Raw genomic sequence first — 19,280 nt, 5'->3', positions numbered from 1 at the left:
AGATAATTCTAACATTTTTTACATTAAAAATAACATAATTATAAAATTAAAAGTACTATAGAAACTCAATTGAAAATAAAAAACTATAGAGACTTAATTAAAAATTTAATAAAATTATAGGGACCAACAGAATAATTAAACATTAATTTTAATATCAATTTTAGATCTTAATAAACAAAATTCTCTTTGTATAAAATAATAGAAACAAGAGGTAAATACTAAATTAGTACCCGAAAGATTCAGACACTGACAAAATAATATCTAAAAGATGTTATCGACAAAAAGATCCCTAAAAGAATATTCATTTTCGACACAAGTGATCAGGCATCAATTGAGTTACTTGGAATTAAAGTTAAATGTTAAGGTGTCAGTTAACAATTATCATAATTACAAAAGTTACCCATACTTTTAATTTTTATAATTTAAAAAATACCTCAATTTTAATTTTTCTAAAAACCCTAATCCCTTTTTTCTGAGACTCTCATTCCTTCTTTCTTCTCATGATAATTCGTCCATGTTTTCTTCTTCTTCCCAAATAAACTCCTCCTTATTTCCGTTCACTACTGCCTCTACCTTCCTCCTCGGCAGCAAGGTCTCGTCCTCTGACAACCAATTAGTTCGGCGAGGTATTCTCTGGCCTGGGAATGTGGGTTGGCTTACCGCAGATCCATGAACCTGAGTTTATCTTTAGCAACCGAATTTCGTGAAGATAATGCATGATATTCAGAAAAGTCTGAGCAATATCTTTATCTGAAAGATCTAAGGGTAACGCAAGTCATTGGTGTTTTGCTCTATGTAAAGATCCAGACACAGGATGATGATGACAAAAATATGGCGGAAGCGGCTCCTTTATTTTCGTCTTAGTCACCACAGACCCATGCGTAAGAGAGGAAGTGAGTTGCTACTGCTGTAGAAGAGATTTCAAAGCCGTTGGAGCTAGAGGTGGCAGATTTGACAAAAGAGGAAGTTGGTAATACTGCTTACAAGAAGAAGTAGTTTGAGATCGCGATTGAATATTATTGGAAGGCCATGGAGTTGGTTGGAGGAAGGAGGAGGAGAAAGGTAGAGGCGGAGAAGGAAAAGACGAGTCTCAAAAAAAGGGATTAGGGATTTAGGATTTTTAGAAAAATTGAAACGAGGGTGTTTTTAAAATTATAAAAATTAAAAGTATGGATAGCTTTTGTAAAGATGATAATTGCTAATTGACACCTTAACATTTAACCTTAACTCTAGAGAACTCAATTAACGGTTGATCATTTTTGTCAAAATTAAGTTTTTTTAGAAATTTTTTTGTCGATAACATCTTTCAGGTACTATTTTATTCGCGTTTGAATCTTTTGGGTACCGATTTGATATTTTCTTCTAGAAACAATTAATTTATTATGTCACATGACACTTAACGTGATATATCATCATTTGACTAACAAAAAGACGAATTTAACCTATATTTTTTTTTTCAAAAACTAATATGACTAATTTAATATTTTGGAGACTAATTTAAAAAATTAATAATTTTTTAAAGACAAATTTAACTATTAACTCATTATTATATTATGTTACAATAATAGATAGTATTCTAGTACCAAAAATCTCACATGACTTTTTAAATATTGCTCAAATTTTGGTGAGTCAATTTTAGTAGAAATAGACAATTAATTTTTCAGTGAACTAGAATTTGTCCATTTAATGTTAATAGACATACTTACATAAGTAATAAGATTTACGTGAACAATGTTGGTGCCTGATTCAATACTCTTAATATGTTTTGGAGTACTGAAACTCCATACGAAAAGTTGAAAAAAAGTGATTTATTATTTTTTATATTTTAAATTTATTGGGCCAAATTTGTATTTTGTTTTGTTTTGGTCAAATGTGGGACCATGGGCTGGCCCAATCGAGAAACAGAACCCGACCCGGATACACTCAAAAACCAAGACCCATTCATCTAGTTTCATCATTCTGCTGCCGTCGTTCCTCATGGTGAGAGAGAGCTCTTCGTTCTTCCTCCGTTCACCGCCGCAAAGGAGACTGTTTGCGCCGTTGACACCTCTTTCGCCGCCTCTAATGCATCTGACGCCACCAACGGAGGCACCCACCTTGGCCGAACGCAAATCTCTTCCTATCCTCCCTTACGCAACTGCTGTGGAATGACCTCCGGGATCCTGAGTCATCGTCGCATCACAGATCGGGCTCGAAATTTTTTTCCTAAGTTAGTGTGGGTTTTCCTAAAAAAGCTTATTGGCACAAAAAAATCTCTACTGTAATTAGCTTGAGAATCCCCTCTGCATTTCTCCCGCGAGCTCCATGGCAGCAGCGTGAATGGCATCCGGCGATGAAGATTTATCAGCAAGTTCCGGGCGTTCCAGATCTTCCAGATGATCATTGCTACAATTGTTATCTGGCCCAATCAATTTTGTTCATAACTAAAATTATTTGTAAATTATCAACAGATTTTCTTTGAATCAACGAGTTCTAATCTTTCAAACTGGTTATGGTTTGAAACTTTGAGAGGAAGAGAACTTGGTATACTAATCGATCGCAGTTGTCGGGACATTGTTGTCGCTGCCGTCGTAGTTTCAGGGATCGCCGGTGATTTGATGGCATGCTCGTTTTCGGGCGATGGAGTTTGTTGGTGGTTACGTTTGCCATCGTCATCGTTGCTGTTGTAAATTTTTTAATTTGTCGGAACTTTTTTTTTTTACCACAATGAATGTTGCAGAGCAGGAACACGGTGACGAAAAAGAAGGAGCGTATGGTGGAATAGACGCGGTGGACAGACGGCAACTTGGCAGCGCGGCGTTCCATCCAACAAATTATAACAGTAGTTAAAATGAAGTGAATGGGAATTTGCAAGGAATGAAAATGAATAGGAGGGTTAAAATGGGATTTTCATAAAGATTTTTTTTTTTTGGTAAAATTTTATGGAGTTTCAAAACTCCAAACAACAGAGGAGTATTGTAAGTTTTGCACTTTGCAGTTTATAAGTCAAAGAAAGAAGGGGGGAAGTGATTTGATACTCCAAAGTTGTTTGGAGTTTTAGTGCTCTTTAATTAAAAGTAAGAGAAAACATTTGTTTAGAGTTTTAGTGCTCCTTATTTAAAAAGAGAGAGAAGAATCATCATTTAATTACTAAGAAAAGAGAAAAGAATTAGCATTAAATTTTATTTGGGTTAAATTTTTTGTTTTAATTTAAATTTATTTTATTTTTAAATTGATATTAAATTATTATAAAATTATGATAAAACTAAAAATTTAAAAGAATTAAAAGGACATAATACTTTTATTATTCTAAAATTTTTTTATTTAAATAAACATATTCGTATTATTTTAAATTAATACGAATAAATTTATTTAAAATTTAAAAAATTTTAAATAAATATATTCATCTTATCTTAAATAAACATTTTCGTATTATTTTTTAAAGCGGTTAAACATGGTTTTTAAATATCTCAACAAAAGAGATAGATATATGTAATTTTTTAAATTAATAATACTAGAGTGTATATATAAGTACATAATATCTGAAAAATTTTATCTAAAAAATATAGTTAGAGATATTTTTTGCTTAAGATAATAAAAATAATACGAATAGAAAATGATAAAGATGTAACGTTGAACAAGACACCAGGTAGTAAACAAAGGTGATAGATTTGGTTAGAAGTGAAATTTAAGAAAGAGAACTATGCGGTAAAATAAATATAAAGGATTTTTTAATTTAAAACAGAAGAGGTAAAATAAATATAAAAAAAATAAAAATTTTAACTGCAAAAAATTAATTTAAAAATAAAAATATATAGAGTATTGATTTATTAAATAATTAAAAACTTTATACACAGTTGATTCACCAAACTATTAGAACATATTGTAAATATAATCGTATTAAAAATAATATGAGTATATTAATTTTTTAATTTATAATTAACAATTTTATATAGTTATTTTTTAAATTGAATAAATATAATTAATCATATGAATATAATAATATGAATACGTTTATTTTTATTAAATTAAATTAAGTTATTAATGAAATTATATTTATTTAACCTTTAATTTAAAAATTTTATAATTTAAAATTTTAAATTATGTTGAGTTTATGAAAATCTAAAACAAAATAAATCTTAAAAGATAAAAATAAAAAATTGTTATGGAAAATAATAATTTTTTATTTTATTTTAATAAAAAAATTAATACTAATAAAATACTAATTAAGAAAAAATGTTGCTTAATATGTAAAGATGGGAGATTAATATTTTATTATTATTTTATATTTTTATTTAAAAGTATAATTTTATGTTAGTGTTAATTTTTTAAATATTAACTTTTTTAAAAAATATAATTTGTTGGCATTAATTATTTGATGATGTTATCAATATATAATAAAAACTCTATTAATAAAATACATGTTAAAAAATTGTGCCAACATATATTACAATATTAATAATGTAAAACAGTTTCAAAACTCCAAACATGAGGGAAGTATTATAACATCCACCAACAATGTTTTAGGAAAGTATCTGTGTACCAAATTCTTTGTCCAATTCTTATTATTAATTTTTGTACGACTGAATGCTATGTATAATATTAAATTTTATTGTTTATGAGGGTCAGATTTAGAAAAAAGTATTTTATTTTACTTTTTTAATTTATTATATTTCTTAATTATTTTGTATAATAATAATATATTTTTTATTTTTATCAAAATTAATTTTTTTAAGGTACAAGTTATATAATTTTTTATATCTTTTATGAATGTAGTGGTACTTTTATTCATTTGGTTATTTAGTAATTGTTCTTATTTAAAATTATTTTTTTTATTTAATCTTACAGTGTAATTGTCTTTTGTCATAAATTATATTCACTAATTTGAATTTTAATTTTATGGATGCAAGAGTTTAATAAAAAGTAATGAATTCTATTTTAATAAAAGACGATTTGATCCACTTATATCTAATAACCAGCCTAATAAAATATGAGATGATCTAATTTTCTTTAGAGTAATTCGATTTTTTTTTTATCCAACGATTGTTTATAAAAAAAATTTATAGATCAATTCAAATTTCATTCTCACTTTCTTATATCAGCCAAATTCCACTAGTTTGAGTTAACAAGCTAAATTGATAGATTTGATTTATTTTGATTTTTTAAAGAAAAGAAAAACATAAGAAGAAATGCTAAATTCAAAAATCTAAGTTTAATAGTAAAAGTAATTAAAGAGTTCATATAGAATAAAAAATATATAAAGAAAACAAAAAGATATTTTTAATAGTAATTTTAAATCCTAATCCTAACAACTCTCGCATCGTCACAGGCTCCAGTCTCTTGTGTGAGTTGTGTCTTCACAGTTAAGAGTAATATTGATAAAAGAAATTTAAAAAGAACCTTTGCTACAGTCGCTATGTCCCACTCCAACCATTGCCGTCGAAGTACCTCATGAAATAGATACCACTCCTAGTAGTGGTCCCCTATCCACCAATCCAAAGAAGAGACCTACTCTGCGTTACTCGATGAAAAAAGCCCTTATCGTTATTAGTAATGGTTGTCCCTACTTTGGCAAAGACCCAGATTATGAATGCAATGACAATTATACTTTGCGGCCTCGGAAGAGAAAAAAATATTCATGGATAAAGAAAGGTGTCGAAGCACAAAATAAACATATTAAGGTTTAGTGAACCAAAAAAGACATTCTGTATTTTTACTCTTCTATTTTTTAATGCAACTTAGTCCATATTTCATTGTATTTTTTTTTGTTGTAAAATACAGCATAAGTTATTCATCAGTGAAGATACGAAGCTTGATTGGAGTCGTCTTTAGCTATATCACTCTCACATATCTCCTTATAGTTAAAGTATAAAAGTTAAGAAATCAATTAATTGAATAAAAAAAAAGATAACTACTCACATAAAGTTTTATGAAAAAAGTTATAAGAAACTTGTTTCTTAAACAATTTTGCATATCACGAAACTAGCAAATGCATTAAAGAAAATTTGAATTCCGAAAACTAGAGTCGGCTAAATCTGCAAACTTGTTTCTATAAGTGCACTTACAGGCAATTCCCTCTTGAGAGACCACAAACCTTGCTTGTCATCAAAATCTAAGGGCATTCTCTGAAAATTTGTCGAAATTCATCATATCAGCATTGAGTGGAAAAATAAAGAGAGTTGGTGAAATCCAATAAACATGAAGCTAGTAACTTTCTGGGGCCTTGACCAAAACTACTGTCAATATTTCTATTGCAGAAGAACTCAAAACAAAAAAACGAATGAGAAAGCTCGATCAGATCAGCAGCTGCCCCCATCCGATATTGAGTCCTGAAACTTCCACTGAAGAGCAATTACTGCCTTCCCATAAATAAATGATGGTTAGTAATATAAACAAAATAAAATTAGTATATATCTGGATATTCACATGTTCTTGTTGATATAATGAGGGAATAAAGATAAGAAATAGTTACAGATAGTAACATATAATCTATTCTCTTTTAGTTTAATTGCTCCACGGGCATCTTTTACCACTAAAAGAAACTAATTGGATCCCTGATTCCCTGTTGCTAAAATTCCGTCAAGTCACTATTTGGGTTGGTTTTTCAGCTCACACTGTGACCAAAAAAAAAAAAACGTTTTCCCCTCGTTTGAATGTATTCCCAAAAGGTTTTCCCCTCGTTCTTAAGTGGAGACCTTAATTTGGTTACGATTATAGACAACAAATATTCATACAAGGGACGTTTAGGCATATTTCAGGGTCCAGCTTCTGGCGGTTGACTCGTACTTCTTCCTGTCCGTCTTATACATGTGGGCGATTTCAGGGACCAAATTAAAGGGTCATCAAGGTTTGGGTGAATCAACAAGGAGCGAATTGCTTCCAACACCTAAGGACGTAGACAAACAAAGTAAACAATCTTTAGTAGCAGCTTAACACCTTCAATAAAGGAGCTATAGAATGGCTATGCTTAAATACAATATACATGAGCCAATTGTATCAGCCTATACTGTTATCTACTTCATAATCCCAAAATTATTATTATGAGACATACCTCGGAAATGGTCAGATCAGGTATCCACTGCATCAATGTGTCGAGACACATGCTTCCCTTGCTATTAATATTTGGGTGAAATATCTTTGTCCTGAATGCAACCTGTTCAATATTCACAAGTGTTTAAGAATAAAAATAGGCATAGCTATTAACAAGTCTCCTTCATAACATAGAATCTTAGAAGCTTCAAACTAGTAAGGGGTAACTATTCATTAATGAAACAGTAATTAATAACAAATATTGTAAATAAAAAAAATTTAAACTAATTAAGATAATTATAAATTAATTATGTTATTTACTTTTTGACTGGTCATCTCTTGGTTCCATATACTTTTTTTCTCCTTATTCCCAAATAATCTGAATTCTGAACAACATCCAAAACCCATTTTTTTTCTCTCTTTTTTCGGTCTCAAGACTCTCAGTTCTTGTGCGAACGATGCTCGAACTCGCAACCTCTTAATTGAGTATGGGGAGACTATGTCATTTGAGTTATAACTCATTGACATCTTTATTTACCTTTTACCAACGTTATTCTTTATGCATGCATGCATGTTATTGTATTATGTATGAAATTCTTATTATTTGTATTTATATGAACACTTTTTTCTATTATTTATTATTTTTATTTTTTGTTAATTATTTGTTTGACATTATATATTTTTATAATTGTGATTTTTTTGTATTATTTTTTATTATCTTTTATAATATGATTTATTAATCTTATTAGGTAAAGTAAATTAAATAAAAAATTAATCATAAATAATAATAATAATAAAAAATTATAACATATTAAAAAAGAGTACTAAAAGTACTAAAAATATATTATATAAAAATATATTAAAAAAGAATACTAAAAATATTAAAAAAAAAGTACTAAAAATATTAAAAATACATTTGACAATTAATTTTTTGATTTATTTCAATTACTATTAAGGTAAATATTTAATTTTTTTTATTAATCTTAATACCCACTAAAATTTATATTTTATTAATTTTAATTAAAAATATATTTTGTTAATTTTTATATGTTATTTTTATTTTAGTATATAAATATTAATTTTATTATAAAATTAATTAATAAAATTTATTTAAATATTTAAATTAAAATAATAAAATAATATAAAAAATTATTTAAATTGATATCTATTTTAATAATTAATGTGTGCTTATCCACGATTTTCCCCCAAGTCAGAGAGGTATGCTTCCTTGTGAAGAAACAATCATGGGTCCTCCAAGCACTCCATATAGTGGAGGTGTTTTTCGAGTCACTTTTCACTTCCCTCTGGATTATCCATCTAAGCCGCCAAAGGTTTGTAATTAAATCGAGTTCTAATTAATTATGTAAAATTCCTTCAATTCTATAGCGGTTCAGTCGGATATGAGAAATATTCGTTTGTTCTCTTTTCTGCCCAAGTTCAAGTGGCTATGATACACTAAAATTATACGAAAAAGTATTCGAAGAGTAATTTTTAATTAATTAATACTAATTAATTTTATGATTTAATATTTATAATCTAAAATTTATAGTTAAAATTTTATGATGATTTAGAATTTAAAATTTAAAATTTAAAATAAATAAAATAATTTAAAAGATTAGTTAATATTAATTAAAAAATTAGTTATTTAATAGTACTCAATATTATTTTACAGAATATAATATATATATATATATATATATATATATGCTTAATACACAAAAATATAATAATGATAAATAAAACTTAATTAATATTTCATAAAAACAATAATCTAAAATAAAATACTTACGTGTGTAGAATTGAGATAACACATTGTCATTAAGATGCTTCCAATGAAAGCAATTTAATTTTAGGACGAAAATCAAATTATTATTCTTCAAATCACTCTGATGAGCAAAAATAATATTTACGTATTTAAAATTAGTCATTAAATTAATAATTATATATTTTTTAGTTAAATAATTAATTATTAAATTAATTAAATTTATTATAGTAGAATAATTAAATTTATTATAATAAATTGATCAAAATTTATTATAGATAGTTAGTACTTAGTACCTAGGATCTAGGGAAATGGGAAGCACAAATGATTGTACTTGATCTTGATTATTCACTAACTAATGATCCAAGTAGTAATGCTAGCAGTACTCATCACTTATTAGGACATCATGTACAGTCAACAAATCAATCACATCCAACGGACCTTTAATTTGCATGCTCAATGGACCTCTCTGATCATCCAGATTCGGAATCTAATAATTGAGAGCAACTAAAACAATTGTTATAAGTAAGATTCTTTAAGAGTTAAAATTAGAAAATATTATATAATTTTAAAATAAAAATATGAAGTAATAAAAAGATATTATTCTTTATAATCTTAACTAATTTTTTAAAACAAAAATACTAATAATTTTATTCATGATTAAAAATTGAGATTTAATTTAATAAAGAATCAATTAATTAGTTTCAAAAAATATATTATCATTATTATTCATTAACTTTTTATTGAATTAATTTTTTTGTTTGTTTTTTAATATTAAATTAAATTTAACAAAATAAATAATTTTTAAGATAAATCCCAAAATAAAATTTTGTAATTTTTTATGGATATTGAGTATATATATATATATATATATATTACAGAATGAATTATTTGGACTTTTAATTTATAGATGTGAATTTCGAATCTATAAACGAGAATATTCTCGAAATTTACAAAAAAAAAAGAAGAAGTGAGTTATTAGACCAAAAAAAATAACTTTGGACAAAGGAAACAAATTAAAGTAATTTAGACAAATTTTTATTGTTGATAATCCCAATCTTAAATAATACTAACTATATTAATTCATATAGTTATATTCTGTTCAATAAAATAAAGATAAATAAAATTATTTTTTTGGTTAGAGAAATAATTGAGTGGTTAATAGTCCCCATCTAAAAAATTAGTATGCTTCACAACATGAACTATGGAGAATTCGAATACCAATCTAATCTCCTATATGTATTTTTTCAGAACCTCCTCTAAACCTCGGTCCTTCACTGCTTATCCGTATGGTTCTTACACTTTTGTCATTTCTCTATTTGCACGAGTAATAATAATTATATATCCTTTTATGGAGCTAATTAATAGTACCAAACAAAACAAGATACGACGACGACGAATTACGTAGGTTATATATATTTACTTGTTTGGAAAACTATTACTAAGCTTTTAGTACAAATTTCCTCCTTCATTATCTTGTTTTATTAATTATTATACCAGCGCAGATCTCATGAATGGTGAGAATTGTCAATCATGTTTCGTAATTTCTGCCGTGCATGCACATAATAATCATTAATAATTTACCCTAAAGTCTTTCAAAGGCATGATTTATTACGAATGGAAACAGTTGTACGAGTAGTTTCTTTTTTAATGTGTTTAGATATAATTTTTTATATTAATTATACAGAAGCATTCACCCCCTCGAAGTTGGTGATGAATGTAACTGAAAAACTAAAACATTATTAAGAAAACGACAGGCTCAACTCAATAAATATGTAGAACAAGACGATTGTATATGATAATCTCTTATTATTTTCTGTGTCTCACCAAGGCAATAAAATTAATTAATAAGCTATAGTCTAGGAATTGTTTATCCACGAAGTATAAACTAACCCATAGAAGAGAGGTGAGAAACTCAATATGTTTACCTCAAGCGTATTTTTGTTTGTAGTCACTAGCTTCAAAATTTATGGTATAGTAATCTTAATTTTCTTAGAGAAAGAAAATATATATACAAATAAAATTAGTTATGCTATTAGTATTTTTATGTCAGGAAACTAAATCTATTTTATAATAAATCTCTAAAAAAGACTAATAAAATTAAAAAATATTAAAGAATATATCGAATTCGAATTCTTTTTCGTGCACTTCATGAACCTTTTGGATAAGCTCGATTACCTTTGTTCAAAAAAGAACAATATATAAGTAAAAGAATTTATTGAACATTTTATCTAAAATTATATCATAAAATAATATTTATCTCTTAATAAGGTACATTCATCGATAATGGACCGGTCCTGCAATTTTTGCCTCACTTGCCAAATGAATAGATAAATGGATCATGACATCAAAAAATGAAGGCGGAAATATTATTTTTAACTTGTGATAATGATTTGTTTTTAAATCTTTTTAAGATTTTTCATTGTTAGAATTTTTTATTAAAGGCAAAATCTAAGAACTCCTTGACACCTCTCCTATATTGTTAGGCAAAACACATGCATTACACTTACACATTCAAGAGTAAATAAACGCACGTTATTCAACTACTTTCTATTTCCAAAGCGCGCTACTCACCATGCATTATGAACGACTTTTCTTCTTCTTCCTCCATGAAAACGAGTTTCTTGTCAAATGTGAAGATAATGGAACTTCAGAAATATACTCAAACGATTACAGAAATACACCCAAATGATTACAGAAATACACCCAAACGGTTACAAGAATTCACCCAAACGATTATAGAAATACACCCAAAGGATTACAGAAATACACCCAAAGGATTACAAAACTACACCCAAAGGATTTAAGAAATACACCCAAAATTCGTTGAAGTACACCTTATGCATAATTCAGAACTCTTTCTCTTTCTCCTCCTCATCTTCTGCTACTTCTTCTTCTTCAAAAACGATTTCAGAGCTCGATGTCAAAAAATAATGGAAATCGAGAATAACGAAGAAAGAAAACAGAGAGAAAAGCACATAAATGAAGAAGGAGAAAGAGAAGGCAAGAAACGAAAGAAAAGAAGAAGAAGAATAGGAAGAGGAAGAAGAACGTGCAGCAAGAAGAAGAAGAAGAAGGTGTAGTGAAAACGTGCAGTAACGGTTCGAAGCGCGTTAATATAAATGACTTGTATATATAAAAAAACGCTTATATGTGGAGAATTATTCATTGTAAAAGGGCTCTATTCTTAATTTGCATCCAATCCTTATCCATTGAATATACGATAAGATTAACATACCTGAAAATAATATTAAAAATAAGCACCAGAAACCACAAGTCTCAATAGAAAAAAAAAAGTTAAAATACAAGTGTAGCTATAATAAAGTCCAAAAAATCCATGTCACATAATTCATACCAAAAGCTAAAAATAATCAATAGAAATTAGTTAAAAAAATAATGTAATCACTGCTCAACATATATAAACTTTAATTTGTTCTTCCTCTTTTAATAATGTACCACTGCCCACCATATACAAAACAGAAAATTAAGCAGCACATTTAATAAAATATGATGTAAAGTTTGATGTTTATTTTTTTCTCCTTGAGGAAACAAAGTTGCTGAAATATGTAAATCAAGAAGACCAGAATAATAAAAAAATATAAAAAAAAAAAAAGGAAAAAAAGATGAGAGCTTGCATTAGAGAAAAAACAGAATTACAGACACAGTATGCGGATCAGCTCAGCTCAGATCAATATCCATGCCTACACAGTCCACTAACATTAATTTACTTGATTGGTAGACAAAAATTTTTTACCTGTGATTTTAATTTTTAAATGAGTTTTGAGACTAATAAAAATATTATAAGAAATTTACTTTTTAAGCTGAATTAGAAAGACAAAAATAAGTACCCCAGAAAGAGTGTTCATCAAAATTCAATTTCTTTTCCAAATTAGTTCGACATACAAGTAGTTTTGAGCCTGTACCAATAATTTCAAAGACTAATATGCCTGTCAGATTATTTAATAATTTCAATAGATGCATGAGCAAATTTTAAATGGACTCCAATTTATTACTATAAATAATTGACATGAACAATTATATCTATTAAAATATAAATTTATGTGAAGTGTCTATAATACATTTTTTTTTTTACTTTTATGTAATGTCAAGTTTTAGGGTGAAATTTAGTTATTTATAAGAGCAATTTTATACTTGAATAAGTATATGGAGCCAATGACTTAAGCGTATAATGTGTACAATGGAAGTTTAGGAAGTATTAGAGATATGACCATTAGTATTACATTGTCCTGTTAGGTTACGCTTTTGGGATGAGTGATTTCATGATATGGTATTAGAGTTCTAGATTCGAAAGGTTAAGAGTTTGATCCTTGGTGAATTCCAAAATCAGTTTAATTTTTTAGGATGAGTGATTTTATGACATGAGATGTTTATTATCTCTGGTATCCGGATGGTTATTCTGGATAGTATAGGTGCCCATTGTACACATTGTACACTTAGGTCATTAACTCCCTAACAATACTCAATTTATATGAACTAATTATACTCGTACAAAAATAATAGAACTGTTTTAGCTAATATGATGAGTCATACATAACAAACATAATATAGAGTTTTTAGTATTATCGAACAACAATAAACAATAAAAAATGCATTCTAAAAGACTATAAATGACTTTAATGATTACAATTTACATAAATTGCAGCTGTAAAAAACAAAATTGTAAGTAACAACCAAAATGACCAAAAGGAACGGCAATCTAAAACAAAACAAGAATTGATGGTTCCAATGAACTTAGAAGCAAAACAAATATTCAAACAAACTAGAGAAGTATTGGTGCATCTATATAACAGAGAAAAGGAAACAATTACAATAACACGAAATGAATAAATAAAAGAATGCAATGAAAGGAGAGGAACTTACAAATGAGAAGGAATTGTGAACGTTTATGGAAATGATGAGAAAGAGAGAAAAAGAATGTGTTGCGATATGGTGGAAGTGTAAGAAGCAGCAAAGGGGAATTTATAGGATTTAGGATTTGGTAACCGAGACAGGAAAAGTGTGCCTAGTAACACAAGTAGAAAAAGTAAGATTCTAATAAGAATGCTACCAATATAGTTAATCAATTAAAATGCCACTAAACAGAGTTAAAATTCGCCAAATTTAGTCATGAATATGCTAAAAATTCTTTAAGTTTAACAAACAGTATGTTTCAATAATAAAAAAATACTTGTCTCAACTGGTTGAACTTGTTTTTTTAATAGCAATTTGAAAACTATTGATAAAATTATTTGACCTATATTAAGCAACTAAACAAAACTAATGCAAACTAATATATTATAAAAATTCAGATTCTCAAAAGTAGAATACATATATATATATATCCAAGCTTTTAAAGTAAGGCAAGATACTCCTATTTGATATCAACCTTTGGTTTAGGAAAAAGAATAAACACGTGGTATGCAAAAATTGAAAAGGTAAAAAATGAAGGATTAGAAGTCAAATTAGATAAAACATAAAATGAATAGAATTCTGAATAAAAAAAAATAGAAAAATCAAACGGAAAAGAGCAATTACTTTACCAAAACTACCGATCAATTTACACAAATTAGATATGAGGAACAAATTCAAGAGCAATTAGGTATGACGAACAAATAAAAAACTCTGAATTATAGAATAGCTTAATAAGAAGCCAAATAAAAAAATATTAATTAGAGAATAGATTTGAGAATATGAATACTTACTTTAATACGTATTAGTAATAAGAAGCTTGAATACAAAAATTTTGAAATCTCAAGCATCAAAACAAAAATTAAATCAGATGAAAGAATAAAAAATTTTGAAAGAGAAAAAAAAATACCTAACAAAACGAAGTTGATTTTGGAGCAGAAAAATGATATGAGATCTTAAAATTGAAGAATACGCAAATAGAAACTAAGAAAAGGATTTTATTGTTATTATGTGTAACAAAATCAAGATAAAAATTTATTAATATTATTTACAAATTAATTATTTATATATTAAATTTATTTATTTTCTCAATCCTATTTAATTTGAAATAAATTTAAAAATTTATATTCATATCAAAACATTCTTTTTCTTATACATAATTCTAATATATAAAAAATTATTTTCTATAATTTTATATTGAACATTTTTAATTATCTTTAATTTTATTATTATTTTAAAATTATTAATTTTTATTTTAATTATACCATCTCATCATATTATACACTATTTTTTTTTTTCACATATATAACTATTATTATCTTGCCGTTACTATTATGTTGCCTTGTTTTATTCTCCTTTTTTGTTTTCTTCTTCTATTAACCCCGACCGCAATCAATTATCACCATATTATATTACCATTATCGCAACTCTCATTTTTGTTTATCACTTTGATTCATACATATCCATTGTGTTAACTTTTGAGTTGTTAAAAATTTGTTAAAAGAATTATTTTTTTGTTTGATTTAGATATCTAGTTGTAATTATTATAAAGATACTTATTTTACATATATAACGTAAGAGTAATGAACAAAATGCGAATAATTGACTTTACTCGATAAAACTATTCTTTTCTCAAGCCTTTGAAAATACTTTTTAAGTTTACTTTAGAAAATTAAATTGCTTTCATTAAAATTTCTGAACTTAAAACAAAACTCATTTACAACAATAATTCTTAAATACTTTAATACGTAAACTAATAGTACCAGAGATCCAATTGAATACACAAGCAAGGCAGAATAAGACAACTAGCACAGTCACAGAGAAAATACAACAAGCAAAACACATCCAAATGTAAATACGCAAATAATATGATGCATGTTTGTCCTAAGTAGGTCATGAGTTTACGCGTCGATTGTCTACCTGCAACTTGACGTTACTCGGGGCGAACCCGAATTTGGTTTTTTTACCGTGACAGTCAGGAACAAGTATCATCATAGGTATGTCAATGAGGATATCTTGGCATTATGGTAGAAACAGGCTATCAGTTAGACGAACATTCTTACATTAGCAATTTGGCACAAAGGCCCATTCAATTAAGCAATATGCTATCAGTTAGGCGGACATTCCCGCTTTAGCAACCTTAGGCTATCAGTCAGGCGAGCACTTCCGCATTAACACTTTTCATTCTCTTTCCCTTTATTATGTCTCCACATTACCAATTACATACACACCTTCGCATCACCTGCATAAAAAAAAATTATAAGATTTTACATTAATTAATTTATTAATACATTCGAAATTCATGTAAAATAAAACTCATAATATTAACACTATTTATAATTTAGCATTTTAATTAATGATAAATCTGAATTTAGTTGTGCAAGTACTATAAAGAAGAAATAAAAATAGATCAGAGACAATTGCCTAAATGAGTATACTACTACTAGGATTCTCATCACTTTACAGAGTAAAATAATGCTTTCAATTTTTTTGGTGACTAAATAATGCTTTCATTTAACTCTCAAGGTTAATTTTATAGTACATCCAAATTATATTAATCTCTCAGATTCCAAATCAAATAAAATAATACCAAAAAAAAAATGAACACAAACGCATCTAAAATTAGGCATAAATTAAGTAATAAGTCACAATTGTACCCAAACAAGAAAAAAAAAAGTAGCCTGTTACATAACTTAATAGTTTTCTATATCATGAAGACATGAACACAACTTCAGGGATTTCAGAGTTCTTATTTCGTACTCAATTTGAGGAAATGCTGAAACTCTCAATTGTGTGTATGTATTATTATTATAGCTTGAAGTGTTCTAATGCAGAGACACCATTAAGTCCTTTTGCATAATAGTGCGTAACAAACTCCTTCACTGTGATATCTTTGTACATTGCAGGATTTTCTTCTGTCACCAACTCCCTTATTGGTCCATATACTTTTGAAGTCTCAGGTTCAAGATGCTGTCTAAAAAGGCATGCAACCGAAACTCGCAGACCTATTTTTTGAGCCAATACTCTGTGCTTCGAGCACACAAACTCATTGTTTGTGATCAGCTGTTAAAAATGTCGACACATAATTCACATTACCATAAAGTAGTGTGTAAAACAATATTATTATTATTATGTCTACACAAAAAATCAGTTACTAAAATTAGTCACTCCTAATAAGTAATAACTAATAAAATTCATATCATGAACTAAAATTAACTGTTAATGTATAGTTCAGCTTATGAGTCTTTTAAGTTCTTGAAAATAAGTTCTTGAATGTGTAGGGTCTGTAATAAGTTATAATTTATAAAAACTTAAGTAGTTATAGCAGTTAGGTTGGCTTAGCTTTGCTTAGTACAAGTGTATATATATAACTCTGCAATGTAACTCTTTATACACTTACAAAAGGTCTGAATGACAATTCACTTTCTACAAAGATTAGCTCTCACTCTTTCATTTGATTTTTCTCTATCTCTTAAGGTTTACATTAACTAACTACTAGTATGTCGTTGGAACCACTAGCATGATGGAGTTCTGTACTGTTCTTTCTACAAATAGAAAGTAGAAAGTAGAAACCATATGTACCTGCAGATTGAAGGGAGTTGGAGAGGATGAAGAGGCCTTGGAGCCAATACACAAGAGAGTGTATCCCTCCAATTAACCGCAGGACTTGTGTACAAATCCATGTTGGTGTTGTAATACACCATCCTCGAAATATCACGTAAATAGAATTCTCTCTTCACCTCAGGATCCTGCTCATCCAAGCATTTCATCAAGCATTTCATCCAAAACACACTGGAATGTCATGGTTCACCACTTGAAAGAACCCCCACTACTCACAAGCATCTTTCACCTTCTCAATGATCTCAATCCGTGAGCTAACTTGTTCATGCATTGATCCCAAGTTAATGACTGGAATAGTAACATTGTTATTGGTAGCAGAGGAAGATGTGTTAAGATTTTCATGAATGAAGATCCTTGGAAGCTTAGACAAACCGGCATCAACAAGGCCCTTCACACCTGCTTTGGACTCATCAAGAAGCTTAAGCACCCTTTGCCTGTCATAACCAGATTCGTGTTCTACTTTACTTCCTTCTTCATTAGTAGCCACCATGTTATGATACAAATTGCTGGTTGATATTGTGTAATTTGGACGGCACATTGCGGTGTCCAAATACTCTTTAAGTGTTATGACTGTTATCCATAAAAACACATGGTCAGTTTCTTTTTCCTCTACTTACCTTATCTCTCTAAATGTGGTTCTCTGCTTCTCAACAAGTTTTCTTTTCATTTACCACTATTTTAAATTTACCAACAGCTTACATCACGTGAGAGGTGAGACTAATAACAACCTTGGACAGCATTAGCACGTGCGATATGCCAATATAAAAAAAATTGAGTATATACCCATTTTGGTCCTCAAAGAATTTTAGACTGGACACTTTAGTCTCCAACTAAAATTAATTACTCGATTGGTCCCTAACAATTAACTCTGTCAGTTACTTAAGTTCTTTATTCTGTTAATTTTAACGGAGGACAAAATAGTCCCTGACAACTCTAACAGGAGACAAAATGGCCCCTTATCTCCTCTATTCGGAAACGACACTGTTCTCTCCCAATTTTCATCATATCTTACATAACACTAACAGTCTAACACTGTAACTTCAAACTATACAATGAACACTCTATAAATTTAATGTTCACAAGAAAAAAAAATCTCAACTTGTTCGCAACCAATTCATACTCAGGAAATTAATGCCTATGTCTCTCAACTAGTTGTAGTCTTCAATGGATCCCATGAATCTAGACAGCAAGTCTGATTTGTTAAGACTTGTTATCATCGTTATCATCTCCCTCCTCCTCTGCCCTAACATCTTCATGACCACATTGTCCACCACTCCGATCGCTTCCTTCAGCTTCTTTTCCGAACCAATGTTCAGTAATCGCTTCAGTTTCCATATGAGCGGCAACAGGGACATTGCTCGTTGTAATAGCTTGGATGCAAGGTCGAAACTGTCTGCCAACTTGGACTCCGGGAAAGAAGAAATGAAGCACTCAGTGTCTATTTCAAATGAGAATTTGCATATGATGTCGAAGGAGAATCTTCTCATAATGTCCTAATGGGTGATGTTATCAAAGACGTGGAAGTGGATGCTTTTGGTGGGTGAAGTGCAGAGAAGGTAGATGTACAAGTCACAAAGATTTAGGAAGTGTGCGGTCCATGACATGTTGAGGTAGGTGCGACACGTGTGACAATTACACGATGGCTTAATTTTGGAGTTAAAGAGGAGGAAGGAAACGATGGAAAAGAAGACTGTGAAGGTGAAGAAGGAGAGTATGAATGTTAGGATTATGCGAGATATGATAAAAATTGGGGAAGAACAGTGTCGTTTTCAAATAAAGGGGTCAGAGATCATTTTGTCCCTTGTTAGAGTTGTCAGGGATCATTTTGTCCCATGTTAAAGTTTTCAGGGACCATTTTGTTTTCCGTTAGAGTTGACGGAGCCAAGGACCTAAGTGACTGACGGAATTAATTGGTAGGGACCAATCGAGTAATTAATTTTAGTTAAAGACTAAAATGTCTGGTTTAAAATTCTTTGAGGAC

The 19,280-nt window shown here is 28.6% G+C and overlaps 1 long non-coding RNA gene across 2 annotated transcripts; it reads right to left on the bottom strand.

Annotated features, from left to right (window-relative positions):
• Positions 1-5,283: 5,283 nt before the first annotated feature.
• LOC148566365 (uncharacterized) lies at positions 5,284-7,165 on the bottom strand. 2 transcript variants are annotated; one of them, XR_015883521.1, is made up of 3 exons: positions 7,031-7,165; positions 6,045-6,865; positions 5,284-5,492 (listed from the first exon to the last, which is right to left on the bottom strand). It is a non-coding gene; the product is annotated as an uncharacterized LOC148566365 (long non-coding RNA). The 2 variants fall into 2 exon arrangements; XR_015883520.1 differs by lacking the exon at positions 5,284-5,492 and having other exon boundaries at positions 5,844-6,865.
• Positions 7,166-19,280: the final 12,115 nt, after the last annotated feature.

This window comes from Arachis ipaensis, chromosome B5, assembly GCF_059453495.1.
Source record: "Arachis ipaensis isolate K30076 ecotype BB chromosome B5, ASM5945349v1, whole genome shotgun sequence".
NCBI classification, from domain to species: Eukaryota; Viridiplantae; Streptophyta; class Magnoliopsida; order Fabales; family Fabaceae; genus Arachis; species Arachis ipaensis.
Note: the sequence above shows the minus strand (reverse complement) of the source record. Positions and strands in the feature narration are given on the sequence as shown.